The sequence below is a fragment of the Stigmatopora argus genome, chromosome 8 (assembly GCF_051989625.1).
Source record: "Stigmatopora argus isolate UIUO_Sarg chromosome 8, RoL_Sarg_1.0, whole genome shotgun sequence".
NCBI lineage: Eukaryota > Metazoa > Chordata > Actinopteri > Syngnathiformes > Syngnathidae > Stigmatopora > Stigmatopora argus.
This window is the reverse complement of record NC_135394.1, coordinates 15,829,607-15,855,998: the sequence shown is the minus strand read 5'-3', so window position 1 is coordinate 15,855,998 and position 26,392 is coordinate 15,829,607. Positions and strand designations below refer to the sequence as shown.

The window sequence follows — 26,392 nt, the reverse complement described above, 5'->3', positions numbered from 1 at the left end:
GATAATTGAGACAGAGTAAAAAACATAAAATAAAATAGGCAAAACCTTGTCAGAATTCCCAAAATGGTCGAATCAAAACCCAGTCGAATCCAGTCATATGTCTGTCTTCCCTTTTTTTGCTGAGTCGTACAACATAGCCTAGCTAGCTATACATCCTATACCCCCTCTCGCCCTCCCCCATCTCAGCAACTCTAGCTTCATGCATAATTCACTCAAAGAAACAAAGAAATGCTCGGAATGTTGACGAAAGCGAACCGAAAAGTCCTGGATCAGCATCATTTCCTGGTCTTTCCGCCGCAACACTAAAACCAATTGAAACCATTTATAATTGAGCTCTGAAAATAGTACAGTAATCCCTCATTTATCGCAGTTAATTTAGACCAGACAAGGCCGCGATAAACGAAAAACCGCAAAGTAGGGTCACCCCTATTTAAAAAAAATATATATATTTTTTTACTTTAGATTATATTAGAGTAGAACTTTATTTCATCCCATATTCTTCTTTCTTATTTGCAGTAGCAATACAGACACAGAAGACATTGTAGACCTAGGTAAAAAAACTTCACTAAAAATGCCCAAAATGCACCACCAGTCAGATATATTTTTAAAAACACAGCTGAACTGGGACAAAACTGTTAAATATGCAGATATAAAATCTTCCAACACAAAGCTCCGCCTCCATTACAATATTTCCTACAAAAAAATCCAACAAATCAACAATAGCTGGCTCTAGAGGTGACTGTGTAATTCCCAATTAGCCAAAACACCTTCATACCTGGAACTCAATAGCAGTTAGCATACGTCAACTCCAATCTCTGAACCTCTGGGCCAATCATCTTCAAGCCTGGGTGTTCAACCAACAAAATTCCGATCACAACACGGTCTAAAATTGTGCTAAGTATGCTAATGTGTGTCATCGTTTATCTTCAACCCACACAAGGGGGTAAAGATGGAAATTAGCCCTCGGCTACAATCTTCCATATTTACATATATGTTCATTAACATGAATATAAATATGTTCATTAATATGTGCCGTCCATTAGGAAATAAATCAAAACATCTTCCGGCAATGGGAATACGAGCCAAAAAGGAAGAAAGATGTGCATTTTGGAGCGCTAGCTGTGGTATTTCTTTGGCGAGCGTCCCGACATCTCCGCTGCTGAGCGGCGGCCAAACACAACACAGCCCACCAAATGGAATCCAACAGCGCAAATACTTGACCTGCCCAGGAGGAATTTACTTTTCCTACTTTATATCCCGCACATCGATATCGCTGCTAAAAAACTAGGGTTGAGACTCTCCATATTTTTAAGCCAGGGATAAAATTACAGTATTTTCTCGCATATTAGCCGCCTCTGCGTATAAGCCGTACCCTTAAAATGGCTTTAAAATCGTTGCATTTTACCATTTCCCTCGTATAAGCCGCCCCTGATCCACAATTTTCACCTCCATATTGATGGTATTAATAGGGAGTACAAATGTGTTACTTCGCGCCTCCGCGTATAAGCCGGACCCTTAAAAATTGCCTTAAAATGGTTGAATTTTACGATTTCCCTCGTATAAGCCGCCCCCTGATCCACAATTTTCACCTCCATGTTAGTGGTTTTAATAGGGAGTACAAATGTATTACTTTGCGCCTCCGCGTATAAGCTGGACCCTCCAAAAAATGCCCTAAAATCTTTGAATTTTACAATTTCCCTCGTCTAAGCCGCCCCTGATCCACAATTTTCACCTCCATATTGATGGTTTTAATAGGGAGTACAAATGTGTTACTTTGCGCCTCCGCGTACAAGCCATACCTTTAAAAAATGCCTTAAAATGGTTGAATTTTACTATTTCCCTCGTATAAGCCGCCCCTGATCCACAATTTTCACCTCCATATTGATGGTATTAATAGGGAGTACAAATGTGTTGTTACTTTGCGCCTCCGCGTATAAGCCGGACCCTTAGAAATTGCCTTAAAATGGTTGAATTTTACAATTTCCCTTATATAAGCCACCCCCTGATCTAAAATTTTCACCTCCATATTGGTGGTTTTAATAGGGAGTACAAATGTGTTACTTTGTGCCTCCGCGTATAAGCCGGACCCTTAAAAATGGACCTAAAATCTTTGAATTTTACTATTTCCCTCGTCTAAGCCGCCCCTGATCCACAATTTTCACCTCCATATTGGTGGTTTTAATAGGGAGTACAAATGTGTTACTTTGCATCTCCGCGTATAAGCCGGACCTTTAAAAATTGCCCTAAAATCTTTTAATTTTACTATTTCCCTCGTATAAGCCGCCCCCTGATCCACAATTTTTACCTTCATGTTAGTGGTTTTAATAGGGAGTAAAAATATGTTAGCTTGAAGAGAAAATATTGAGAAAAATGGCATTTCTGAGATACTGTATAAATCGATTGCTGGATTGAAAATTCCTAAAGGGTGTTGCCTGCACGTAGACGAATTCAAAAAGGAGGTCATGTGAGCAGTACAACCAGGAAGTGTGTCCGTAGCGGTCTAGTTTGTCATTCCCAAGTAATTTGGCGGTGCCCTGAGTGAGTAATGGCAGGCACAAGTGAGTTTTTTTTCACGTTTTATGCAAGATGTGTTTTTTTTTAAATTTCACTCAGACGTTTTTTTTTATCTGTTTATCTTTTCTCTATTTTGAAATAAATATTTATTTATTGGCCACATTGTCTACCGTTATGGCGATTTGTCTTTATCACCTTGCAATTTTGTGCATGTCAAGTCTAATTTGTGCGCATATAAGCCTTACCCTTGATTCAGTTATCATTTTTTTAGTTACAAATGAGGCTTATATGCGAGAAAATACGGTATTACACAAAAATAACATTAGATGATACGCAAGTATGTAAAAATAATCATTATAATACAATAAAATGAACGTTTATCAACTCACCCCTCCCAGTCAGAAGGGATTGGACGTCGAGCGGCGTCGACGGCGGGCTACGACTTAACGGCAGCGGGCATTTAGCGCCTCGTTAAGTCTTCCCTCTCGACTCCTCCTTGGCAAACGATTAGGAAGCCATCAACCTATAATAACAAAGCGAGCGGCTTTTAATTCCGAGGCATCCGAAATCGATACGCGTTATTCAAACCTTGACTGGAGACGTTTTAACGCTCAGAGTCCAGTTTAATTGGAGGAAACGCGCGCCGGCATTTCAGCGGGTTGTTGGCCATTTTGAATTGATAAACGCTTCCGTCTAATAAAGAGTTAATTTTAGGGGACTTACAGGTCACTTTTTTGTTCAAATTTGGGATCATTTCTTAATGATTTTGGGGGAATTACTGTTTGTTGGTTGCGTTCTGTTGGTTTTTAGGCATCTTAGGGTTCTTTGATGACTATTTGATGACTCATTGATGACTCATTGATGGCGCCTTTTTAACTGCAACATTGAAAAACGAATGCGGATAGGAAAATAAAAATTAAAAAAATAATATAAATCTGCCAAATAATACGAGTCTAACAAACTACAAAGTATATCAAAACTAAGAAAATTAAAATATATATATATATATAAAACAAATAAAAAATCCAGTAATTTATATGAACAAATTAAAAATATTGAAAGTTTAGGAAAATAAAAATGAACAAAATAATATAAATCTGCCAAATAATACAAGTCTAACAAACTACCAAGTATATCAAAACTATGAAAATAAAAAAAATAAAAAAATTAAAAAATTAAAAAAAAATCCCGTAATTTATATGACCAAATTAAAATATTGAAAGTTTTTATTTCTGGTTTGCTATTTTGACTTACCATAACAATTGACTTACCATAACAATTGACTTCGAAACGCAACATCGAAATAACTTTTGCGCATTGTCATAACATTCCTTTATTTTGAAAGAAGCGTCCTCACTTCCTTTTTAATGACATGTCAGTTATTTCAAGTAAAAGTAATAGTTGATTTACTGTTTAAATTTGTTAAATCTTCCCAAGCATGAACATATTGAAAAATGAAACTATTTGAAAAGCATTAAAAATATATATATATATCTTTATTTTTGTACGCGTCGCTGGTAAATGGCTCCCAAAATCGAGAAAAAATTCTCTTTGATTTGATATGATTTTTGACCGGATGCCCCTCCCCCTCCCCCAAGTGGGCCGGACGTTTGACAGCGGATCCGGCGTGGTGTTTATGTCTTTGGTCTCGCCTCCGAGGTGTTTCATAAAGCAGCGTTTGAAAACACGAGCGCCCGCGTTAAAGCGTCTGGAAAGCCTCCATCGCCGCTGCAAATTGGATGGGACTTAAGTGGCAGGCGTGAGGGATGCGCACCCAGCCCACCGGGAAAGGGCCAAGTGGCTTTTCCGGCGGGTAGACGAGACGCCGCCGCCGCCGCCAGCAGATGCCACCAGGGCCCGAGTCGTTATGAGAGTTGTTAAACGTCCCTTCTGATTGGCTCCCGCCCCACCATGAGCACGAGTTGCCTTTTTTAGTGCTAGTGACACCATTTAAAATGTGTGGAGTTGACGTGGGTTTTCTTAGGGTGCTCCAGTTTCCTCCCACATTCCAAAAATGGCATGCTAGGCAAGGCTAACTGGTTCAATCAATCATTGACATGGGTTTTTTCTCAGGGTGCTCCGGTTCCCTCCCACATTCCAAAAATGGGCATGCTAGGCTAGGCTAACTGGTTCAATCAACGGGCATGCTAGGCTAGGCTAACTGGTTCAATCAATCATTGACGTGGGTTTTCTCGGGGTGCTCCGGTTTCCTCCCACATTCCAAAAACGGGCATGCTAGGCTAACTGGTTCAATCACTCATTGACGTGGGTTTTCTCAGGGTGCTCCGGTTTCCTCCCACATTCCCAAAATAGGCATGCTAGGCTAGGCTAACTGGTTCAATCAATCATTGACGTGGGTTTTCTCAGGGTGCTCTGGTTTCCTCCCACATTCCAAAAATGGGCATGCTAGGCTAGGCTAACTGGTTCAATCAACGGGCATGCTAGGCTAGGCTAACTGGTTCAATCAATCATTGACATGGGTTTTCTCAGGGTGCTCCAGTTTCTTCCCACATTCCAAAACCGGGCATGCTAGGCTAGGCTAACTGGTTCAATCACTCATTGACGTGGGTTTTCTCAAGGTGCTCCGGTTTCCTCCCACATTCGAAAAACGGGCATGCTAGGCTAGGCTAACTGGTTCAATCAATCATTGACGTGGGTTTTCTCAGGGTACTCCGGTTTCCTCCCACATTCCAACAACAGGCATGCTAGGCTAGCTAGTTCATTCAATCATTCATTTTCTGAACCGCTTTATCCTCACTTAAGTTGCAGGGGGTGCTGGAGCCGAGCCCATATTCAGGCCAGAGATGGGGGACACCCTGAATCGATGGTCAGCCAATCACAGGGCACGAGGAGACGGACAACCAATCATAACACGGGGCAATTTAGTGTCCAATCAGCTAACCATGTTAATTTTCTATGATATCCATTTTTTTAATACAGATACATATGTACTTATTTTTAATGGAAAAAAACATTTTTATAACATTTGAATTTTTTGAACTAATTGTTTATTTAATTGTTAAGGAAATATTTTTGCCATGAAAATTCAATTTGGAAAAATCTGTGAGATCTCGTGGGTCGCAAAACTTGATTTAAAAAAAGAAAAAAAGAAGAATAGGGTAGGCTAACGCTACGCTAGTCACGTAAAAAAAATATACAATTAAAAAATAAATAAAAATGGAGGACACATTCTCCAAAGTTGAAAAAGACAAGAGTTGAGTGCAAGGGCAATTTGTATGCAAATCACAATGTTATCAGCCACCAATGTTTACTTTCCAACGCACTAAAATGTAGCATTAATGATAATGACATCATAAAACGTGTTGACAAAACCCATTTAAGTGTTCATCGTTATTCATCAAATCATCTAGCCCGGAAACGAGTATCTATTTTGTCTCATGCCAACGCCACCGTTTGACTTTTTAACGTTCTGCCGGCCAAAAATGGACGTCCAATCCACCATCATTTTCCTTTTAAAACGTAATATTTTTAACGTTAAATGGTGAAATGTATCATACACTAATATTCAATCGATCACGTTAAAAAGATGAAACCTAGCACGATATGCTACGAGAATAAATACATTAAAATGTAAATTGCTATGCAAAAATATGATGAATTTTACGTTATAATCCTATCACGTCATAACTTGATCTACATTTCTCATGACATATTTACATATATATGTTCATTAACATGAATATGAATATGTTCATTTATATGTGCTGTCCCTTATTAAATAAATCAAACTCAAAATAGAAAACTTTGCTAACTTAAACTTTTATTGCTAAATTACCGGTAGACGTGACTAGCGTAGCGTAGCTTACCCTAGACTAGCACAGCGTAACGTAGCATAGCCTACCCTAGACTGGCATTGCGTAACGTAGCATACCCTACCCTAGACTAGCATAGCATAGCCTATCCTAGACTAGCATAGCGTAACGTAGCATAGCCTAGACTAGCATAGCGTAACATAGCATAGCCTACCCTAGACTAGCATAGCGTAACGTAGCATAGCCTACCCTAGACTAACATAGCGTAATGTAGCATAGCCTACCCTAGACTAGCATAGCGTAGCATAGCATACCCTAGACTAGCATAGCATAGCCTACCCTAAAATAGCATTGCATAGCCTACCCTAGACTAGCATAGTGTAGCATAGCCTACCCTAGACTAGCATAGCGTAGCGTAACCTACCCTAGACTAGCATAGCATAGCATAGCCTACCCTAGACTAGCATAGCGTAGCCTACCCCAGACTAGCATAGTGTAGCCTAGCCTAGCCAAGACTAGAGTAGTTTATACTATTTACTCAATTTAGACCCTAAAAATGTCTATTTTTAATTAATTACCTCAAATTTGAAGTTTTTAAATCCAATTCTAATTATGTTAGCACTTCCGTAAAAATCGTTGTAATTTTCCACCCCGGATCAGTTTTTGGGAACATCCGGGTATCGCCAAAGTGTGGTTTTTGTGGTGGAAAACCCAATTTGAAGCACAAAATGTGCATTCCAATGAGTTAAAAAATAATAATAATTTGCAAAAAAACAAATTTTGGGGTGAATAAAAAAATTAAAAACACGAAATGAAGCTAATCAAGCAGCAAAATGTCTCCCAATCCAATCCCGCCTTGTCCTGACCAGGACCAACCACCTTTCCCGGGCCCACATCGTAAATATTATACGGCACCCCCGCATTCCTCCACAAGCCCTTGCGCAACCACAGAGGAAAAAAAATAAAAATCATCTCGCAGACAATCGTCCACCAGGGGAAATAAAAAGAATATTTTGGGGAGAGAACCTCTGTTTTTAATCTAAAAAAAAAGATATAAAAAATATTTTCCATCATGCATTTGAATTTCAGCCTGAAACCAAAGTTGACACACATGATTTACATCAATTCAAATTCCCCCCCAAAACATCTTTTTTTTTCATTTTCTGACCCTTTTTATCCTCACTAGGGTCGCGGGGGGTGCCGGAGCCTAACCCAGGTGACTAGAGGCGGGAGTCACCCTGAATCGGTGGGCAGCCAATCGCAGGGCAGGAGACAACGGACAACCAATCATATTTAGGGGCAATTCAGTGTCCAATCTGGCAACCCTGCATGTTTTTGGAATGTAGGAGGAAACCGGACTACCCGGAGAAAACCCACGCAGAGAACATGCACATACCACAAAGCTGGACCGACCTGGATTTGAACCCAAAACCACAGAGCTGCGAGGCAGACATCCTAACCACTCAAGCCACCAGACCGCCATTTTTTTTTTTCATGGTTTTCCACTTCCCCCAAAACACCCACAAATATTTTGTTCAACTTTAAAAACGCCAGAACCATAAAACCCGCATTCTGCAATGCAGGCAAACACCCAAAGAAAAATGGCGGGTGTTTTTTTGTAGCTTCCAAAACATCGGCGAGGCACATTAAAAGCGGATTAAAGCAAATCCGTAAGCATAACAAAGAATCGGATCTGGATCCCGTTTATCTTTCCGTCTTAAACACCCCCGCGCGCGCACGTCTTGGGTTAAATAAAGAACTCCGGATCGAATTAAGAAGATGAAATCTCCGTTCCACGTCTCGTCGAGCTAATGATGAGAAGCGGCCAAGTATGAAAAGAAGAAGACGACGACGACGGCGCCGATTAAAAATAAACCCGAACGACGGATTGACAACCCGCGGCGTACCTTTGCAGAATAACAAGCTATTGGTGTTGTAATGAAACGTTTAATGGAAATTGGGCATTTTTGCGGTCAGGTCCTGATGTTCTATTATCACAAACGCTGTTTATTTTAGTGGCATTTACGGGGGTAAACTTATACAAGCGGCTCGGTGGAATAGTGGTTAGCGAGTCTGGCTCGCAGTTTTGGGGCCGAGGGTTCCATTCCAGGTGGGTCCGCACTTTGTGGCATTTGCATGTTCTTGTGTGGGTTTTCTCCAAGGACTCCGATTTCATCCCAGGATTGTGGGTTAAGTGGTTAGCAAGTCTGGCTCGTAGTTTTGGGGCCGAGGGTTCGATTCCAGGTGGGTCCGCACTTTGTGGCGTTTGCATGTTCTTGTGTGGGTTTTCTCCAAGGACTCGGGTTTCGTCCCAGGCTTGTGGGTTAAGTGGTTAGCAAGTCTGGCTCGCAGTTCTGGGGCCGAGGGTTTGATCCCAGGTGGGTCCTCACTCTGTGGCGTTTAGATGTTTTTATGTGGGTTTTCTCCAGGTACTCCGGTTTCCTTCCAGGCTTGTGGGTTAAGTGGTTAGCAAGTGTGGCTCGCAGTTCTTGGGCCGAGGGTTCGATTCCAGGATTGGTCCTCACTTTGTGGTGTTTGCATGTTCTTGTATGGGTTTTCTCCGGGTACACCGGTTTCATCCCAGGCTTGGGGGTTAAGTGGTTAGCAAGTGTGGCTTGCAGTTCTGCGGCCGAGGGTTCGATCCAGGTGGGTCCTCACTTTGTGGCGTTTGCATGTTCTTGTGTAGGTTTTCTACGGGTACTCTTGTTTCCTCACAGGCTTGTGGGTTAAATGGTAGGCAAGTCTGGTTTGCAGTTCTGCGACCGAGGGTTCGATCCCACGTGGGTCCTCACTTTGTGGCGTTTGCATGTTCTTGTGGGGGTTTTATACGGGTACTCCAGTTTCCTCCCAGGTTTGTGTGTTAAGTGGTTAGCAAGTCTGGCTCGCAGTTCTGGGGCCGAGGGTTCGATACCAGGTGGGTCCTTACTCTGTGGCATTTGCAATGTTCTCCGGGTACTCCGGTTAATAAACGAAACAGCAAAAAGTGTTGATTTGGTCCCCTGACAATTTTTTCCCGGGTTGTGAGAGTTGCGGTTCGTGTTTGTTTCTCCGCAGAGGCAAACAATAACAAAACACCCCGCCGCGCGCACACACAAACAAACAAACACACAGACACAGACACACACACACACACACACACACACACACACAAACAAACACACATAAACACACATAAACACACATAAACACACATAAACACACACACACAACAATATTTCGCCACTCAACCCACTCTGACAAAATCAATATGGCTCTCCCGATAATCACGCCGGCTGTCTCGGCAGGATGAAAAAAAAATCTCAAAAACTCGCCGACTAAATATGTCAGGCGGGCTTTATTTTTTCTGTATACAAAGGCAGGCTATTTCTATAACTCCCGCGTGGCAACGGGAAATTGTTCACCTGAAAAAAAATCTAGTGGACTGACTTTTTAAAACCCCCCCAAAAATGCTAAACTATTGCTTTGATTGATCAAAATGCATGTCAAAAGCACGGCTGCTAAACACCACAGCACATTTCCTTAAAAAGCTGTATTTAAGTGTATAAATTGCTCTTAAGATATTACATTTTGGATCATGTCATGTAAACGTCACAATATTAACACTGACCTTTGACCTCAACCGAAAATGTCATCGTTTTTGAATCATCATAATCACAAAAATATTCCTGTCGGCCCTGACCTTTGACCTCGCTACCCTCAAATTGGAACCGCCCTCTCGCATTCCATTTTACAAACATATCCTGCAAATTGGATAATCCCTTTATTCGTTTTTGAGTTAACTTGGACACAAAAAAATTCCTGTCCACCATGACCTTTGACCTCACTATTTCCAAATGTTTGACCTTTGACCTCACTACCCTCAAATTAGAACCGCCCCTCGCAGTCCACATCACAAACGTATCCTGAAAATTGGATCCTTTATTAGTTTTTGAATTATCATAATCACAAAAATATTCCTGTCTGCCATGACCTTTGACCTCACCATTTATAAATCTGTTGACCTTTGACCTCACTATCCTCAAATTGGAACCACCCCTCGCAGTCCACATTACAAACGTATCCTGCAAGTTGAATAATCCCTTTATTCATTTTTTAATGATCATAATCACAAAAATATTCCTGTCTGCCAAGACCTTTGACCTCACTATTTCTAAATGTTTTGACCTTTGGCCTCACTACCCTCGAATTGGAACCGCCCATCGCAATTCACATTACAAACGTATCCTGAAAATTGGATAATCATTATTCATTCTTGAATGATCATAATCACAAAATATTCCTGACCTTTGACCTCACCATTTCTAAATGTGTTGACCTTTGACCTCATCACCTCCTCAGTTTCATATTTCCAAAAGAAATCAAATCCACTATCAAATAGTAGTCCTCTTCCTGCAACGCTTATCTTCACGAGGGTCGCCGGGGGTGCCGGAGCCAATCCCAGTCAATTTAAGGCTGCCGGCCAATCGAACGAATCAGAATCGGCAACACAGATTTTTAAAAAGAGTCGAATTGGACGTCAAAGCATCGGGACATAACCAATCGTCATCGGCTGAAAAGGATTGGACGTCGATTTCCGCCAATGTTAGCGAACACGCTAATAAGACATCTTCGCCCTTTTCATTTCCCAAAACCAACGTCAACAAGGTTTATTTTGAAAGGCATTTGTCTCCTCATTTTTTGTTTTTTCTAGCATTCCATCCTGGTAAGCTAGCACGCCAACGCGTCCCCGGGGGGACCCTTCCTTATCGCTCCCACTCGCCGCTTATTTACGTTTGTCGCGCCGTGTCCGCCGGACGATTTCGCCGCTTCGGTTCTTTCGTCACTCGTGTTTTCCGGAGCGTCTGCTCAGCGTTTCCTATTGTCGACTCGGTTCCCCCGCCGCAGATAAGAAATAATTAGCGGCGCGGCGCTCGACGCCGGTCGTCCTCGAGAGTTGCCACGCAGGCTGGAAAAGCAGCCGCCACGCTATTTGTTCCCCGACGCCAGTCTGCGTCGGTATCTTCGCCCCGAGGCGGAGACCTCACATTTTTGGGGGAAATTAGTTTGGCTGGCTCTCGGAGCCAAATGAAAAATAAATGAGGTTAACAGAATCGGAACGATAAAATGTACGTCATAATATGCTCAATGTATTGTCAAGTGGACGACTTTATGAGTACTTTCACCGAAAAAATGTCCACAAATAGCCACGATTGTCACAATCCGACAATTTTCAGAGTATCAGATTCATATTACCATATTTTCTCGCATATTAGCCACCTTCGCGTATAAGCCGCACCCTTAAAATTGCCTTAAAATCATAGAATTTGACAATTTCTCTCGTATAAGCCGCCCCCTGATTCCCAATTTTCACCTCCATATTCATGGTTTTAATAGGGAGTACAAATGTGTTACTTTGAAGGGAAAATCTTAAGAAAAATCATCGCAAATGGCATTTCTGAGATACTTTATAATTTGATTGCTGGATTGCACATTCTTAAAGGGTGTGTATGTACGTAGACTACCGTATTTTCACGACTATAAGGCGCACTTAAAAGTCTTAAATTTTCTCCAAAATAGACAGGGCGCGTTATAATCCAGTGTGCTTTATATATGGGAAAAAAAATGTGTCATTCATTGAGGGTGCGCCTTATAATGCAGTGCGCCTTATAGTCGTGAAAATATGGTAATTCAAAAAGGAAGTTATGTGAGCACTACGACCAGGAAGTGTGTTCGTAGCAGTCTAGTTTGTCATCCCAAGGTAAGATGGCGGTGCCCTGAGCGAGCAATGGCAGGCACAAGTAACATTTTATATACCGTATTTTCACGACTATAAGGCGCACATAAAAGTCTTAAATTTTCTCAAAAATAGACAGGGTGCCTTATAATCCAGTGCGCTTTATATATGGACCAATTCTAAAATTGTTATCACGATAAAATAAAATAAATCAGTCGATAGAGTACAGACAGATAAATAATCAATAAATAATAATGATAATAATAATAATATAACAATAAATAATATAATAAATAATAGGATAAATAAATAAAATAATTAATAACAAACATAAATATAATTAATAAATTATATAATTACTAAATTATATAATTAATAAATTATATAATTACTAAATTATATAATTACTAAATTATATAATTACTAAATTATATAATTAATAAATAATACAATTAAAAAATAATATAATTAATAAATAATATAATACATAAATATATTATAAGTCATAAGTAGTAGTCAACAAAGATAAGTAGTCAACATTGAAGAAGTGGTCAATAGTCATCTTTTTAGGTTTATCACTATTTATCTATATCATATTACCATATTTTCATGACTATAAGGCGCATATAGGTCTTAAATTTTCTCCAAAATAGACAGGGCGCCTTATAATCCAGTGCACTTCATACATGGACCAATACTAAAATTATTTTCACGATAAATATAAATAAATCAGTGGATAGGGTACACCATCCTCTACAGCTCTCACAACTACGGCAAGCAGCCCCCGACTCTACTATTTTCCCCGTAGAAAAAGTACTGTGCAGTGACTGCTGGGATATATAGTTCTTTTGTCAATACACCCAATGGATTGTGGCCTGTATACATCAACATCAACACTGCTTTACGAAACATGGAAGACAGCGTTGGAATAGTTACGCTAGCTACTAGCTAGCTACTATTTGCGAATGGATTGTGGCCGCCTGGACGAACGTATAAAACTCAGCGTTTTTGATGACTGATTTGGACAATTGTTCAATTCGGACACAGAAAATGAGGACTTTGATGGATTTGTGGGTGATGATGACGTGACTACATTGTAAAATGGCTGAACAAAGTACAACCGAAATCAGTTTTGCTTCCATTGCCTTTTTAAAAACATGTTTTTAGCATGTGGGTGTAGCGTGTATGTTTAAGCTGGTGTATGTTTTGCCATGCCTGGCTGCGTCTTTAAAAACGGTGCGTCCTTTGTGTGTGTCAAATACAGAAATAGCACTCGTTACTGACACTGCGGCTAAAAATTCGATGCGCCGTATAGTCGTGAAAATACGGTAGATAATTTTTTTTCTTGAATTTCATTCCTAGATGTCAACATAATTTTTTGTAGCGTTTTATCTGTTTATATTTTCTCAATTTTGAAATAAATGACCGTATCGGCCGCATTGTCTCACGTTATGGCAATTCGTCTTTGTCACCTTTGACACCTTGTCAAAGATTTGCCGACTTTTTCTAACAACGGTTTAGCTTTTCTTGAGCGTTACGCCATTCCCTTTTTTTCCCTTTTTGCCCGAGCCGCATCACCTGGGGTGTAAGGATCCGACTCGGTATCATCGGCGCCATTAACGGCCACAACAAAGTAGCTTTGAAGCTCTCCGCGGGGTTTTGGCAGTAATAGGACACACTGTAATGAAGAGGATGCTGGCGGCCCACTTTTCCAAACCCCCCCATCGCCTCCAGCGTCAACTGCTTTCTTCATATCGCTGAGCGGGAAAGTCTACATACCCTTGTCCAAATGCCATGTAGAAAAACACACCTCGCAAGTGTCCATAAATCGCCATCTTTTTGGATCTGGCAACCAAAGAATAAAACACTAAGAAAACATCCCTCCAACGCATCACGCAATTAGAGGAGGCTTTGCTCACCACTCATCAACAACGGCAAAAATGGAGGAAATCTACTACAGTCATACCTTGAGATATGAGCTTAATGCGTTCCGGGAGGAGCTCGTATGTCGATTTGCTCGTATATCAAATCAATGTTTCCCATAGAAATGAACTACAGTAATCCCTCGAATATCGCGGTTTCACTACATTGCAGATTTTTTCTGGGGTAATTATTATTATTATATATATATATATATATATATATATATATATATATATATATATATATATATATATATATATATATATATATATTTTTTTAATAGGGGTGACCATACTTTGCGTTTTTTCGTTTATCGCAGCCACGTCTGGTCTACATTAACCACGATAATCGAGGGATTACTGTAAATACAAGATAATTCGTTCCCATCCTAAACACCAAAAAACAGGATATTACAAAGGAAAAACATATTTATATTGGTTGTAATCCACCATATACTAACAGAGTACCAAATAACTAATGATTATGATGTTTAATACTAAAATGAGACATTATTCAGTACAACGCGGAGTTTGCGGATGCACTCTTAACATAACATTAACTTAAATGAACTTAGATTCCTATATACACACACACTTAAAAAAGTTTTAATCTTACCTTACACTAAATTTAAACCTGTACTTGTATTTCTGTACAGGCGCAAAAATTTACCAAGTATTTTGGTAGTTATAATGGAGATGATCCTACTTTGCTGTTTTTCGTTTATCACGGCCATGTCTGGTCTACATTAACCGTGATATTCGAGGGATTACTGTACTTGCATGCTAGGCTAAATGAACACTAAATTGTCCTTAAGTATGAGTGGGATAGGAAAAAAAATTCAAGTCTAGCGCCCTGCGATTGGCTGGGCAAAACGTTTAGGATGCCCCCCCTCTAATGCCCATAGTCGCCTGGGATAGGCTCCAGCACCCCCACAACCCTTGTGAAAATGAATGAATATAGTATTCCATCATCCCTTCTACATTAGATTTAACTTTATTCATCCCATACTCGGGTTATTAGCATTATATAAAAGTATATCATCCTCAAATGTCATTTTACAAGATTCGCTAGGGCATGTGACAAAGTGGCGGCCCGGGGGCCAAATCTGGCCCGCCACATCATTTTGTGCGGCCCGAGAAAGTAAATCATCAGTGCTGACTTTCTGTTTTAGGATCAAATTAAAATGAAGAGTATAGATGTATATTAAATTTCCTGATTTTTCCCCCTTTTAAAACAATAATTGTAATTTTTTTCCCATTTTTTCTGTGTTTTTAGTTCAAAAATCATTTTGTAAAATCTAAAAATATATTTAAAAAAGCTAAAATAATCATTTAGAACTATAAAAAATGTAAAAAAATAACCTGAATATTCAGGGATTTTAATCCAATTCTTTTAATCCTTTTATAAACAAAAAAAATCAAAATATTATATCTAAAATGGTCCGGCCCACGTGAAATCAAGTTGTTTTTATTTTATTTTTCCAGGATCTGCCTTTGAAAAATGCCATTTCTGTCCACCTCCATTTTTAAAAGCTCTAACTTGACTCCCCGGAGTTAAAGCTTTAACTCTGACAAGCATTGATTTTCTTCTCACATTCCCGCCGACTAACCGCCAAACAGTTTCGAGGTAGCCCCGTATTTGTTGTGAAATGAATCCCCCCAATTCGCAGCCCTTCAAAAGCACAAACCTGGTAAGTGCCATCATTTTCAATCATTTTCAACCCCCGTGGGAACCCGTCACGCCGTTCCCTCCCGACACATTTTGGAGTAGAAAATAAAGGGGTGCCGACACTGACGCCGACATTCCGACGGCGCCGCCAGTCAAGCGAAGAGGTGAAGAGCATTTACATGCAAATACAAATTAGGCCCCTCTTTACCGGGGGGACGCGAAGAACCCGTCGCCGAGGAGGCGTCAATCGCCGGGTGAATTATTTCGTTATTTTTGACAGCTTTCGTAAGTCCTCATTTTGAATAAAAGCCCTAGTACCGTATTTTCTCGCATATAAGCCTCCTCTGCGCTTAAGCCGTAACCTTGAAAGTGCCTTAAAATAGTTGAATTTTACAATTTCTCGCATATAAGCCTCCCCTGATTCACAATTTCTATCTCCATATTCATGGTTTTAATAGGAAGTACAAATGTGTTACTTTGAAGGGAAAATCGCGAGAAAAATCAAAATATGATGATGGTTTAATTCCAGATTATACTACTATGTATTACAAGATTGAAATTGTGAAACAGTCATTTTGCTGCTTATTTTTCTCAGGAAACAGAAGTTGTTTGGTTTTGAGGGCATCAACTTTTGCTGACGTAATGTCTGTGTGAGCACAATTTTTTTGCGTAATATGAGATTTAAGTCATATTTGGAGAAAAGTTATAAAATGATGCAATTAGATTACATTAGATTACTTTATTCATCCCATATTTTGGATTTTTTATTAAAAACTTTAGGTTAAATCATATTAAAATTGGATTAAAATTAGATTAAAATTAGATTAAAATTAGATTAAAATTAGATTAAAATTAGATTACATTATATTAAAATTAGATTAAATTATGTTGAAATTAGATTAAATTATATTAAAATTAGATTAAATTAGATTTAATTAAATTTAAAAAAATGGAATTAATTAATTTAATTTAAAAATGTAATAAATAATCTAATTTAATATATATATATTCTTATTATTATAATTTTTTTTATTAAATTAGATTTTAAAACATGACAATACTTTTTTTTGCATCACTTGAACGGACATTGACATTAGCTCAGTATGAAAAATTGATTTCGGAATAATTTTGGAGGTTTATGTGATTCCTGCTGATAAAACTTTGATGAGAATGACAATTGTTAACATAATTAACATAGTTTTAAATGATAAGATTTTCAGATGGTGGTTTTTTTCAATGCAAAAAGTGTGGTGCAGCTCAAAAAAGGTTGGGAAACACTGGTATAAATTAATTACTGGATTGCACATTCCGAAACGGTGTTGCCTGCACGTAGACAAATTCAAAAAGGAAGTCATGTGAGCAGTACAACCAGGAAGTGTGTCCGTAACGGTCTAGTTTGTCATCCCTAGCTAAGATATCGGCGCCCTGAGCAAACAATAGCAGGCACAAGTGACTTTTTTCACATTTCGGTTGATTTTGAGTGAGTTTTAGGGTTAGCGTTGACCCAGAAGTATGATTGACAGCTAGCTACGACACACCTACTTAATCTAAGCACTAAAAAAAGACGTCTAATTTCAGGCACTATTTTTTTATTCATTCGAATTTGTCAGGGTTATTAACGAGTCTTTACTTTGGCCCAATCAAACTATTTCTTCATTTTAATTTGACCTTTAAGTAGTAGTTTTAACTCTATTTTTCTTCTCTCAACGGATTAGCAGCAGCCTATTTAAAACAGCTAAAAATATGAAGCGATTCCAACACACACACACACACACACACACTTAGACACATACTGAAAATGAGGGTCAGTTGTTAGTGACCCCCAACCATTTAGACAACACCTTGGAGTGGAGCCAAAAAAAAAAATCAAAATCCTTGACAGTGTGAACCCCCCGCCCCCCCCCCCCCAACCCAAAGGCATCTATCCGAGTCTGGAAAACGAGATGTGTCGTTATGTGCGGCGCGTGTGTGAGAAAAGCCTGGCGGGTCACCGACAAGTGTTTATCCTGCTGCCATGGCAACACCGCCGCCATAGCCTGGGGCGAATTACACCAAACAAAAACCATGTGGGGGAGACCGCTGGCCGGAATAATGGATACCCCCGATTCGAGGGTCAGTCCTGGATTAAAACGATATTCTAAAACAGGGGTTTCAGACTCGGGTTGGTTCGCGGGCTGCATTAATGTCCGGAACATTTTAGATATAATATTTATAGATTTTTTTATAAATGGATTAAAAGAACTGGATTAAAAGCCCTGAATATTCAGTTTTTTATAGATCTAAAACAATGTTTATTTGAGCTTTTTTAAATATATTTTTAGATTTCACAAAATGATTTTTGAACTAAAAACACAGAAAAAATGGATTAAAAATGTCAATGATTGATTTAAAAGGGGGAAAATCATGATATGTAATATACATCAATACTCTTCATTTTAATTTGATCCTAAAACAGAAAGTCGGCACTCATGAGTTACTTTCTCGGGCCACACAAAATGATGCGGCGGGCCAGATTTGGCCCCTGGGCCGCCACTTTGACACGTGTTCTAAAGAACAATTAAAACATTATTATTTTTAAATGACATACTAAATAGCGGGTATAAAATGCACATTTTACACACCAAATCGGCTTACATCACCCAATCACAGGGCAGAAAAAGAAAAAAAAACGACCAATCACAACTGCACGAAGGACTAATGATGGAAATTAGCCTTTGGCTATAATGTTACATATTTACATATGTTCCTTTAAATGTATTGTCCCTTTATTAAACAAATCAATATCAAACAATCTTCAATACCGCTTATCTTGGACAGGGTCGTGGGGTGCTGGAGCCAGTCCCAGTCTACACGCAAGATCGGTCGCCAGTCAGTCATAGGGCACACATTAAGACGGACAACCATTTGCACTCAAAGAAATCGATCCCACGCATGCTTACACTGAAGCTAGGCTATTGAACCACTTAACCATCATCCAATCACAACTAAAGACCACCCAACCATATTTGGGGGCTATGGGAGAACGCACAAAGTCCACACAGGGGTGCCAGAACCCACCTGGGATTGAACCCTCGACCACAAAACTGCGATCCGACTGCAAAACCACTTAACCACCTGACCACCAGTAGTTTATTATTGATAAATCCGCCGCAGAAATAGCCAACAAACGAGTACTATTGTTCAAATATTTCACACCGCCTATACGTCCTCCGACGGTGGAATGACCTTCAATTGATTCCGTGGAGTCGCGACCGCCAACTCCGGCACCCCCCCCCCCCCCGGACCTCCCACCCCCTTCGCGGCTGGCCCGGCCCTCACTCATCGGTTTCCTTCCTTTTCACCTCGCCTCACTCCCAGCGCCACATGCTAAGTGGGAACATTGTTACGGTCAATTTGTCCTATTCAGAGTCCCAGTGGGCAAGGACCACACTGCCTGAGAGGCCTTGACATCAAGACCCCAGGGGGGCGTGGCTTAATGGGGAGGGGGGGGGGGAAACCGGAGAGGAACTTTTTCCTTCTGGCGTTAGTTTCAAAATACCACTTTCAAAGCGTACAAGATTGAATGATAAATGTGTAAAAATGCATGATATGGCCTATAGCACATGTGTCAAAGTGGCGGCCCGGGGGCCAAATCTGGCCCGCCGCATCATTTTGTGTGGCCCGGGAAAGTCAATCATGAGTGCCGACTTTCTGTTTTAGGATCAAATTAAAATGAAGAGAATAGATGTATATTAAATTTCCTGATTTTTTTCCCCCTTTTAAATCAATAGTCATTTTTTAATCATTTTTTTCTGTGTTTTTAGTTCAAAAATCATTTTGTAAAATCTAAAAATATATTTTAAAAAATCTCAAATAAACATTGTTTTAGATCTATAAAAAACTGAATATTCAGGGTTTTTAATCCAATTCTTTTAATCCATTTATTTAATAAAAAATCTAAATATTATATCTAAAATGGTCCGGCCCACGTGAAATCAAGTTGACGTTAAAGCGGCTCGCGAACCAACCCCAGTCTGACCTTTGGCCTATAGGGTGCTGGAGCATACCCCAGCAGTGGCCAGCCAATCACAGTGCACAAGGAGACAAGAAACCAATCATACTTAAGAAGAATTTAGCATACAATTAGCCTAGCAAGCATGTTTCTGGGATGTGGGAGGAAACCAGAGTACCTGGAGAAAACCCACGCAAGCCCAGGACGGTCATACAAACGGTCCACACAGTGTGGACCGACCTGGGATCGAACCCACGACCCCAGAACTGTGAGCCCGATGCGCTAACCACTTTCCACTTTTAACATAGCTAAGGGCAGTCCGGCGGCTTGAGTGGTTAGCACGTCGGTCTCACAGCTCTGGGGTCTTGGGTTCAGATCCAGGTTGGTCCAACTGTGTGGAGTTTGCATGTTTTCCCCAGGCCTGCATGGGTTTTCTCTGGGTATTCCAGTTTCCTCCCACATTCCAAAAACATTCATGGTATGCTGATTGGACACTCTAAATTGCTATGATTTGATTGGTTGTCCGTTTCTATGTGCCCTGCGATTGGCTAGCCACCAAATCAGGGTGTCCTGGGATAGGCTCCAGCACCCCGCACGACCCTAGTGTGGGTAAAGCGGTTCAGAAAATGAACTAATGAATTTTAACGTAACTCGAACACTCCATTTTTGTTAAAGGAGTTAAGGAATAAGTTCATTTTCATGAGTGAAGTACATAGCAGGGATGGAAATTATTGGGGGTGCCGTAGACACAAGACATAAAACAAAAGATATGTTTTTGTGACCTGCTGAAAATCCATACGAGACATGGCCAAGATTCTTTTAGTGTCATCAAAATCTACAAAAGTCTTGAGAGAGGACACAAAAAATAGGAGGAAGCTGAGGTGGCAGCTTTATTACAAGCGCGGCGCTGCTGAGCGGCATTTACTAGCAAACCTCGTCAACGTCAACGTCTCCTCGTCGACTATTAAACTCCTTCTGTGAGAACAGCCATTTTGCCAGGGATAGCTGTCTAAAGTCTTCAAAAGATTTATTCGGAACGCCAATTCATTTCCGAATATGTTGACTGATTCTCCAATAGTTGCCCTGGCTTTCATTAGCGATGAGCTTCATTAGCAAAAACGTTTTTTTTTTTCTAGCTGTTTCTATTAGACAATTGGTTGATTTGAGCTACAGTCGTACCGCTACTTACGAAATTAATTGGTTCCAGAACTTCTTTTGTAACTTGAACATTTCGTAAGTAGAAGTGTACTTTATATGTAAATTCTCTCATTGGTTCCACGGTCCTCACACAACGACCAACTAAACCCTTTAAAATTGGTCAAAGTGTCCCAATTTTGTGTAAAAGAGGTGTCTGTGTGTGTCTGGTGTCTGTGTGTGTCTGGCGTGTGTGTGTGTGTGGGTCTGGCGTGTGTGTGTGTGTGTGTGGGTCTGGTGTGTGTGCGTGGTTCTGGTGTGTGTGTCTGGTGTGTGTGTGTGTGTCTGGTGTGTGTGTCTGGTGTGTGTGTGTGTGTGTGTGTCTGGTGTGTGTGTGTGTGTGTCTGGTGTGTGTGTGTCTGGTGTGTGTGTGTGTGTGTCTGGTGTGTGTGTGTGTCTGGTGTGTGTGTGTGTGTCTGGTGTGTGTGTGTGTGTGTCTGGTGTGTGTGTGTGTGTGTCTGGTGTGTGTGTGTGTGTGTGTCTGGTGTGTGTGTGTGTGTCTGGTGTGTGTGTGTGTGTGTCTGGTGTGTGTGTGTGTGTGTCTGGTGTGTGTGTGTGTGTCTGGTGTGTGTGTCTGGTGTGTGTGTGTGTCTGGTGTGTGTGTGTGTGTGTGTGTGTGTGTCTGGTGTGTGTGTGTGTGTCTGGTGTGTGTGTGTGTGTCTGGTGTGTGTGTGTGTGTCTGGTGTGTGTGTGTGTGTCTGGTGTGTGTGTGTGTGTCTGGTGTGTGTGTGTGTGTGTGTCCCATTGCATTTGTACGGTTTTTAATCGCTTAATAAGTGGAATTGCAAGCAATAAGTGGAGCATTTAGACATCCACTTTGTAGTCCATTTTAGACTTTAATAGTGAAGATAGTGGTTTAGAAAAATGAAAGAAAGTCTACCCTGTGTGTGTGTATGTGTAAATATGTACCACATTGCCTTTGTACATTTTTTTAATCGCTTAAGAGGAATTGCAATCATTAATAAGAGGAACATTTAGCCGAGGTTGACAGGTATGCAAAAAAAGCTGTGTATATTCTCATCTTCTTTCAATTGTTCTGGCCTTATTTCAAATAAAACGCAGACCGTAACACTCGAGGATTCTCCGGATTGGAAAGGTTGTTTAAGACGGCCGATCCGCGTCGCGAGTACGCGTTTGTTTGTCCGGGTGAGATCGCTCGTGGAGTCTAGCAAGGAGGGTCGGCGTCCCCGTGCCAGAACACCTGGCGTATGCGTTAGAGCAGTTGCCGCGTGACGACTGCTGGCGTCCAAACACAAAGCGGTCGTTGTGGCATCGGAGAAACACGTGGTGAACCAAAAAGGGACATTTTTTGGCTAAAAATGTGGAAGTGCGACACCCCATGTTCTAAAAAAAATTAACTTTGGGAAGCGAAAACTAAAGTTGAACGCCATTAGTCAGCAACGCGTTGCCTGAGTGGTTACCGCGTCCGCCTCACAGGTCGGGGGTCCTCGGTTCAAATCCATGTCGGTCCTCTTGTGTGGAATTTGCATGTTCTCCGCTTGTGTGGGTTTTTTGGGGGTACTCCGGTTTCTTCCCACATTCCAAAAACATGCATGCTAGGCTAATTGTATGCTAAATTGGTCCTAGGTATGAGTGATTGGTTGTTTTTGTCCTTGTCTCCTGCGATTGGCTGCCCACCAATTCAGGGCGATGTCCAAAGTCAATAACAAAAACATTTTTTTTTATATCCAATGTTTTTTTGGCTGATTTCCATGCTCTGACAATGACACGATCGGGTTCGATTTCCAATCAGGGACAACCCAGCACAATATAGCCGTAAATTCCTTTTTTTTCCTTGGGCCATTGACAGCACCATTCTCGATCTATTCCAGCCTGACACTGTTGAGGCCTATCTGTTTGTCCGTCTGTCCGTCAGTCAATCCGAAATCCCACGGTGTGACAACACAATGAAGAAAAATAAAGGGCTTAAAAGACTCGTCTCACCAAGACGGATTGACGCATTCCGAGCAACAGAATACTGGTTTTTAGGCGGGTTCATTCCCTTGGCTCGCTTTACTTCTCGCGTCTCTTGTCACCCCCCTTTTTTCCAGTCCACAAACTTCATCCGTGGACAAAAGGCAAGGGATGAAAAGCCATTTGAATTTGAAATGGGGAAACCACCACACACACACACACAAAGAAAACAAACTGTAGAGAGCCAATTTTAGAGCAAGTTTACAGACACTTTCTAATAAGTAGGGTCGTACCTCTACTTACGAAATTAATTGGTTCCAGATATTTTTCGTAAGTCTAAAATTTTGTAGGTAGAGGCATTCGCAAGTCTAAATTTTTGTAGGTAGAGACATTTGTAAGTAGAAAATTTTGTAGGTAGAGGCATTTGTAAGTGGACAAATTTGTAGGTAGAGGCATTTGTAAGTGGACAATTTTGTGGGTAGAGGCATTTGTAAGTTGACAATTTTGTGGGTAGAGGCATTTGTAAGTAGAAAATTTGTAGGTAGAGGCATTTGTAAGTAGAAAATTTTGTAGGTAGAGGCATTCGGAAGTTAACATTTTTGTAGGTAGAGGCATTCGTAAGTTGTAAAATTTGTAGGTTGAGGAATTTTGTAAGTTGAAATTTTTGTAGGTTGAGGAATTTCGTAAGTTGAAACTTTTGTAGGTAGAGGCATCCGGAAGTAGAAAATTTTGTAGGTAGAGGCATTCGTAAGTTGAAAATTTTGTAGGTAGAGGCATTCATAAGTAGAGGTACGACTGTATACAGTACTCTGCCCGGTTCAAATGGATTGGACATCTATAGCTGTTAATGGCAGCCTAAGATACACTTTCTATTTCAAAAAAGGAGTTAACGTCAATAATGAAAAGCGTAAAAAATGAACTTTTCTGGGGTCTTAAATGCAGGAAGCAGCACCCTCTAGTGGTCAAACTTTGAAAAGTCAGACTTCAACCGTCTTAAATGATTGCGAAATGAAAATATATATATTTTTTAAAAGATTGTCCTTTATGTTCACGTAAAACAAGTTTCATACTGAGTATTTCATAGTTTAATACCCCCCCCCCCAAAAAAATTTACTGGTTTAAAAGCATGGGCATTGCCAAAACATGTTTAAAATTGCAAACAAAAAAGAACCAGGGAGCTAAACAATAAAAACAAAACCAGAACCGATGTTGGGTTCAAAATATGCCATAATGTAAAATATTAATCCGGAGTACAAGATCGGGACATCACTAGTACCAGCAGAATCAGATTTGTTATTTACTTGTTGCATTATTTTTTACTGCTTTAAAAGTATGGGCATCGGAAAACATCTTGGGCAAAAAAAATTGGAGTGGAATTAAAAAATAAAATAGGATCTGATACCCTAAAAAACAGCCATATCAGTAGTCGATACCAAGAATATGTATCGCATATAGTACTAGTAAAATTAGGTTCAGATTAATATAATTGATTCATCATTTCGTGGTTGCATCGTTTTTACTGCTTTCAACATATGTTTAGACAAAACACGTTTTCTGGGGGGGAAAAAATCAGATAAAAAGTAATAAAATAAAAAATTCTATACATCTGATGTTGACCAAATCTGATAATCCCCCAAAAAAATCCATATTGGACACCGATACCAATATACCGAGTATTGCCTCGGGACATCGCTAGCACCAGCTGGGCTCACTTTAATAGATCATATGATTTGTCATATACTGCTTGTATTAGTTTTACTGTTGAAAAATATGCGTATTGGATCAGTCACACCAAAAAAATCGGATCTTGAGTCAAAAACCAACATGCCCATTTAGATGCTCGGGTATAAAAATGGACAGTGCAGGTGTCCCTAATGTTTTGTCCGGCAAGTATGTAGCAGTGCAGGATGGGAAAGGAGAACACCGGTGGGCATCCATCACCCCCAAGACCCACCAGAACATCAGTCAAGTCCAACTCCAGCACCATGTTGTGCAAGTTCTTCATTTTAAGCATTTCTTAATGAGCATATTGCATAATACATACGGGGAAAGGGCAAGCACTGCAGGTTAAGTCCCATGCGTCTCAATTAAAACAAAAGCGGGCGCTTATTAATGTTAATTTACGCCGACGTGAAAATTGCAGGAATAAATCAACTCATTTATTCGTCTTTCGATTACCAGTGGAAGTCTGGAGAAAAAAAATCCGGACTGGTTTTAGTGCGTGGTTGCGAGCTACGCAGTAAGAAATCAACCCAAAGGATATGCAGTAGGAGTGAGGAAAAAAATGTGAATAAACACCACCGAATAGTTCGTTTCACTTACCTTAAATGAGTCCGGAGTGGAAGAAAATGTTGGGAGTTGACCGGGGATGCGCTCCGCTTTGTGGGGAGGGAAAAAAATCCGCACGGTCGTCAAGGGAGTTCGGCTCCAAACTACTCCGCCCCGTCGCACCTGTCTACGCCGAGTCTGGAGCTCGAACGCCGGCCTGACATGGGTGGAGAGAGCGCGTGTTCGCTGGTGGTCCTCCACCAGCACCTGTCCTCGCTCCAAACCCGCAAAAAAAAGAGTCTATGTCACGCGGCGACACATGGCCGCACGAACGAGGGAAGGAGTGCCCCGACTCAAGTGTCCGGAGGCGGTGCTTTGGAAGCGAATTGTATCCGTTCGGCGGGCTCTCCGGTCCGGGTATCGACACGCGGCTCCCCGAGACTCCCTTCCAGTGGAGTTGGGCTCTCTCCGGGTAGAGTGGAGGCAGCCGCCTCTTCGTCGGCTCATTCAAATGAGCTCCGGCTCCCTCCCTTTTTTGCTTCCTTCTCCGAGACGGGTCGGGGACAGCTGGGCTTTTTTTGGGGGGGAGGAGTTAGGTGGGCGGGTGGAGTCGTCGGAGGACCCCGGCGAGGGAAGCGAGGCCGACGGCGTCTTGGCTCTCTCTCTCCCCGGCACCTCTGGAGACTCGGGAGGGAAACCCGATAGCGCAAAAACCAGACGTAGAGTTTCGAACATTCTGGAATGGAAGAAGTTAATTGCCGCTAATTGTGTGCAGATGGTGAAAATGCTCACAGGTGTATTTCAATGGAATTAACAGTTTGTTTGTTTTTTGTTTGGTGAATGGTCATTTTAATCATGTAATGGTTAAAATGTTGGTTTGATGTTGAAGCCCTTTGAGGACAAATTATGATGTTTTTGGATGATTTTATTACTATGGGATGTATTTTGTGGATATGTTTGAAATCCAATTGTAGTATATTGGTAGTGTATGCATGGATTTTGTGATGGGCAAAAATGTATGGGAAGTGATTCAGAAGGCCCAAATGTAAGGGAAGTGACATCATATAAACAGGAAGTGACCTAGCAATGCCTTAAAAACAGGATCTCACCTGTAAATGAACTAAAATCAATTGGAAATGTACAGAAAGTGATCCAGAATGCTCAAATGTAAGAGAAGTGGCCCAAAATCAACAGGAAGTGACCTATAAACACCTTTAAAAAAACAGGAATTCACATGTAAATGAACTAAAATCAATTGGAAATGTACAGGAAGTAATCAAGAATGCTCAAATGTAAGAGAAGTGGCCCAAAATCAACAGGAAGTGACCTATAAATGCTTTTAAAACATGAACTCACCTGTAAAATCAACTGGACATGCATAGGAAGTGATCCAGAATGCTCAAATGTAAGGAAAGTGGCCCAAAATGAACAGGA

At 40.7% G+C, this 26,392-nt stretch overlaps 1 protein-coding gene across 1 annotated transcript in view; it reads right to left on the bottom strand.

Annotated features, from left to right (window-relative positions):
• The window catches only part of sema6bb (sema domain, transmembrane domain (TM), and cytoplasmic domain, (semaphorin) 6Bb), a 115,737-nt gene extending 90,104 nt beyond the window's left edge, over positions 1-25,633 (bottom strand). Inside the window, exons 1-2 of the mRNA XM_077606688.1 lie at positions 25,013-25,633; positions 2,904-3,037 (exon numbers count right to left, since the gene is read on the bottom strand). The gene's annotated coding sequence lies outside the window, so the exon portion shown is untranslated. The remainder of the gene's footprint in view (positions 1-2,903; positions 3,038-25,012) is intronic.
• Between the last annotated feature and the right edge of the window lie 759 nt (positions 25,634-26,392).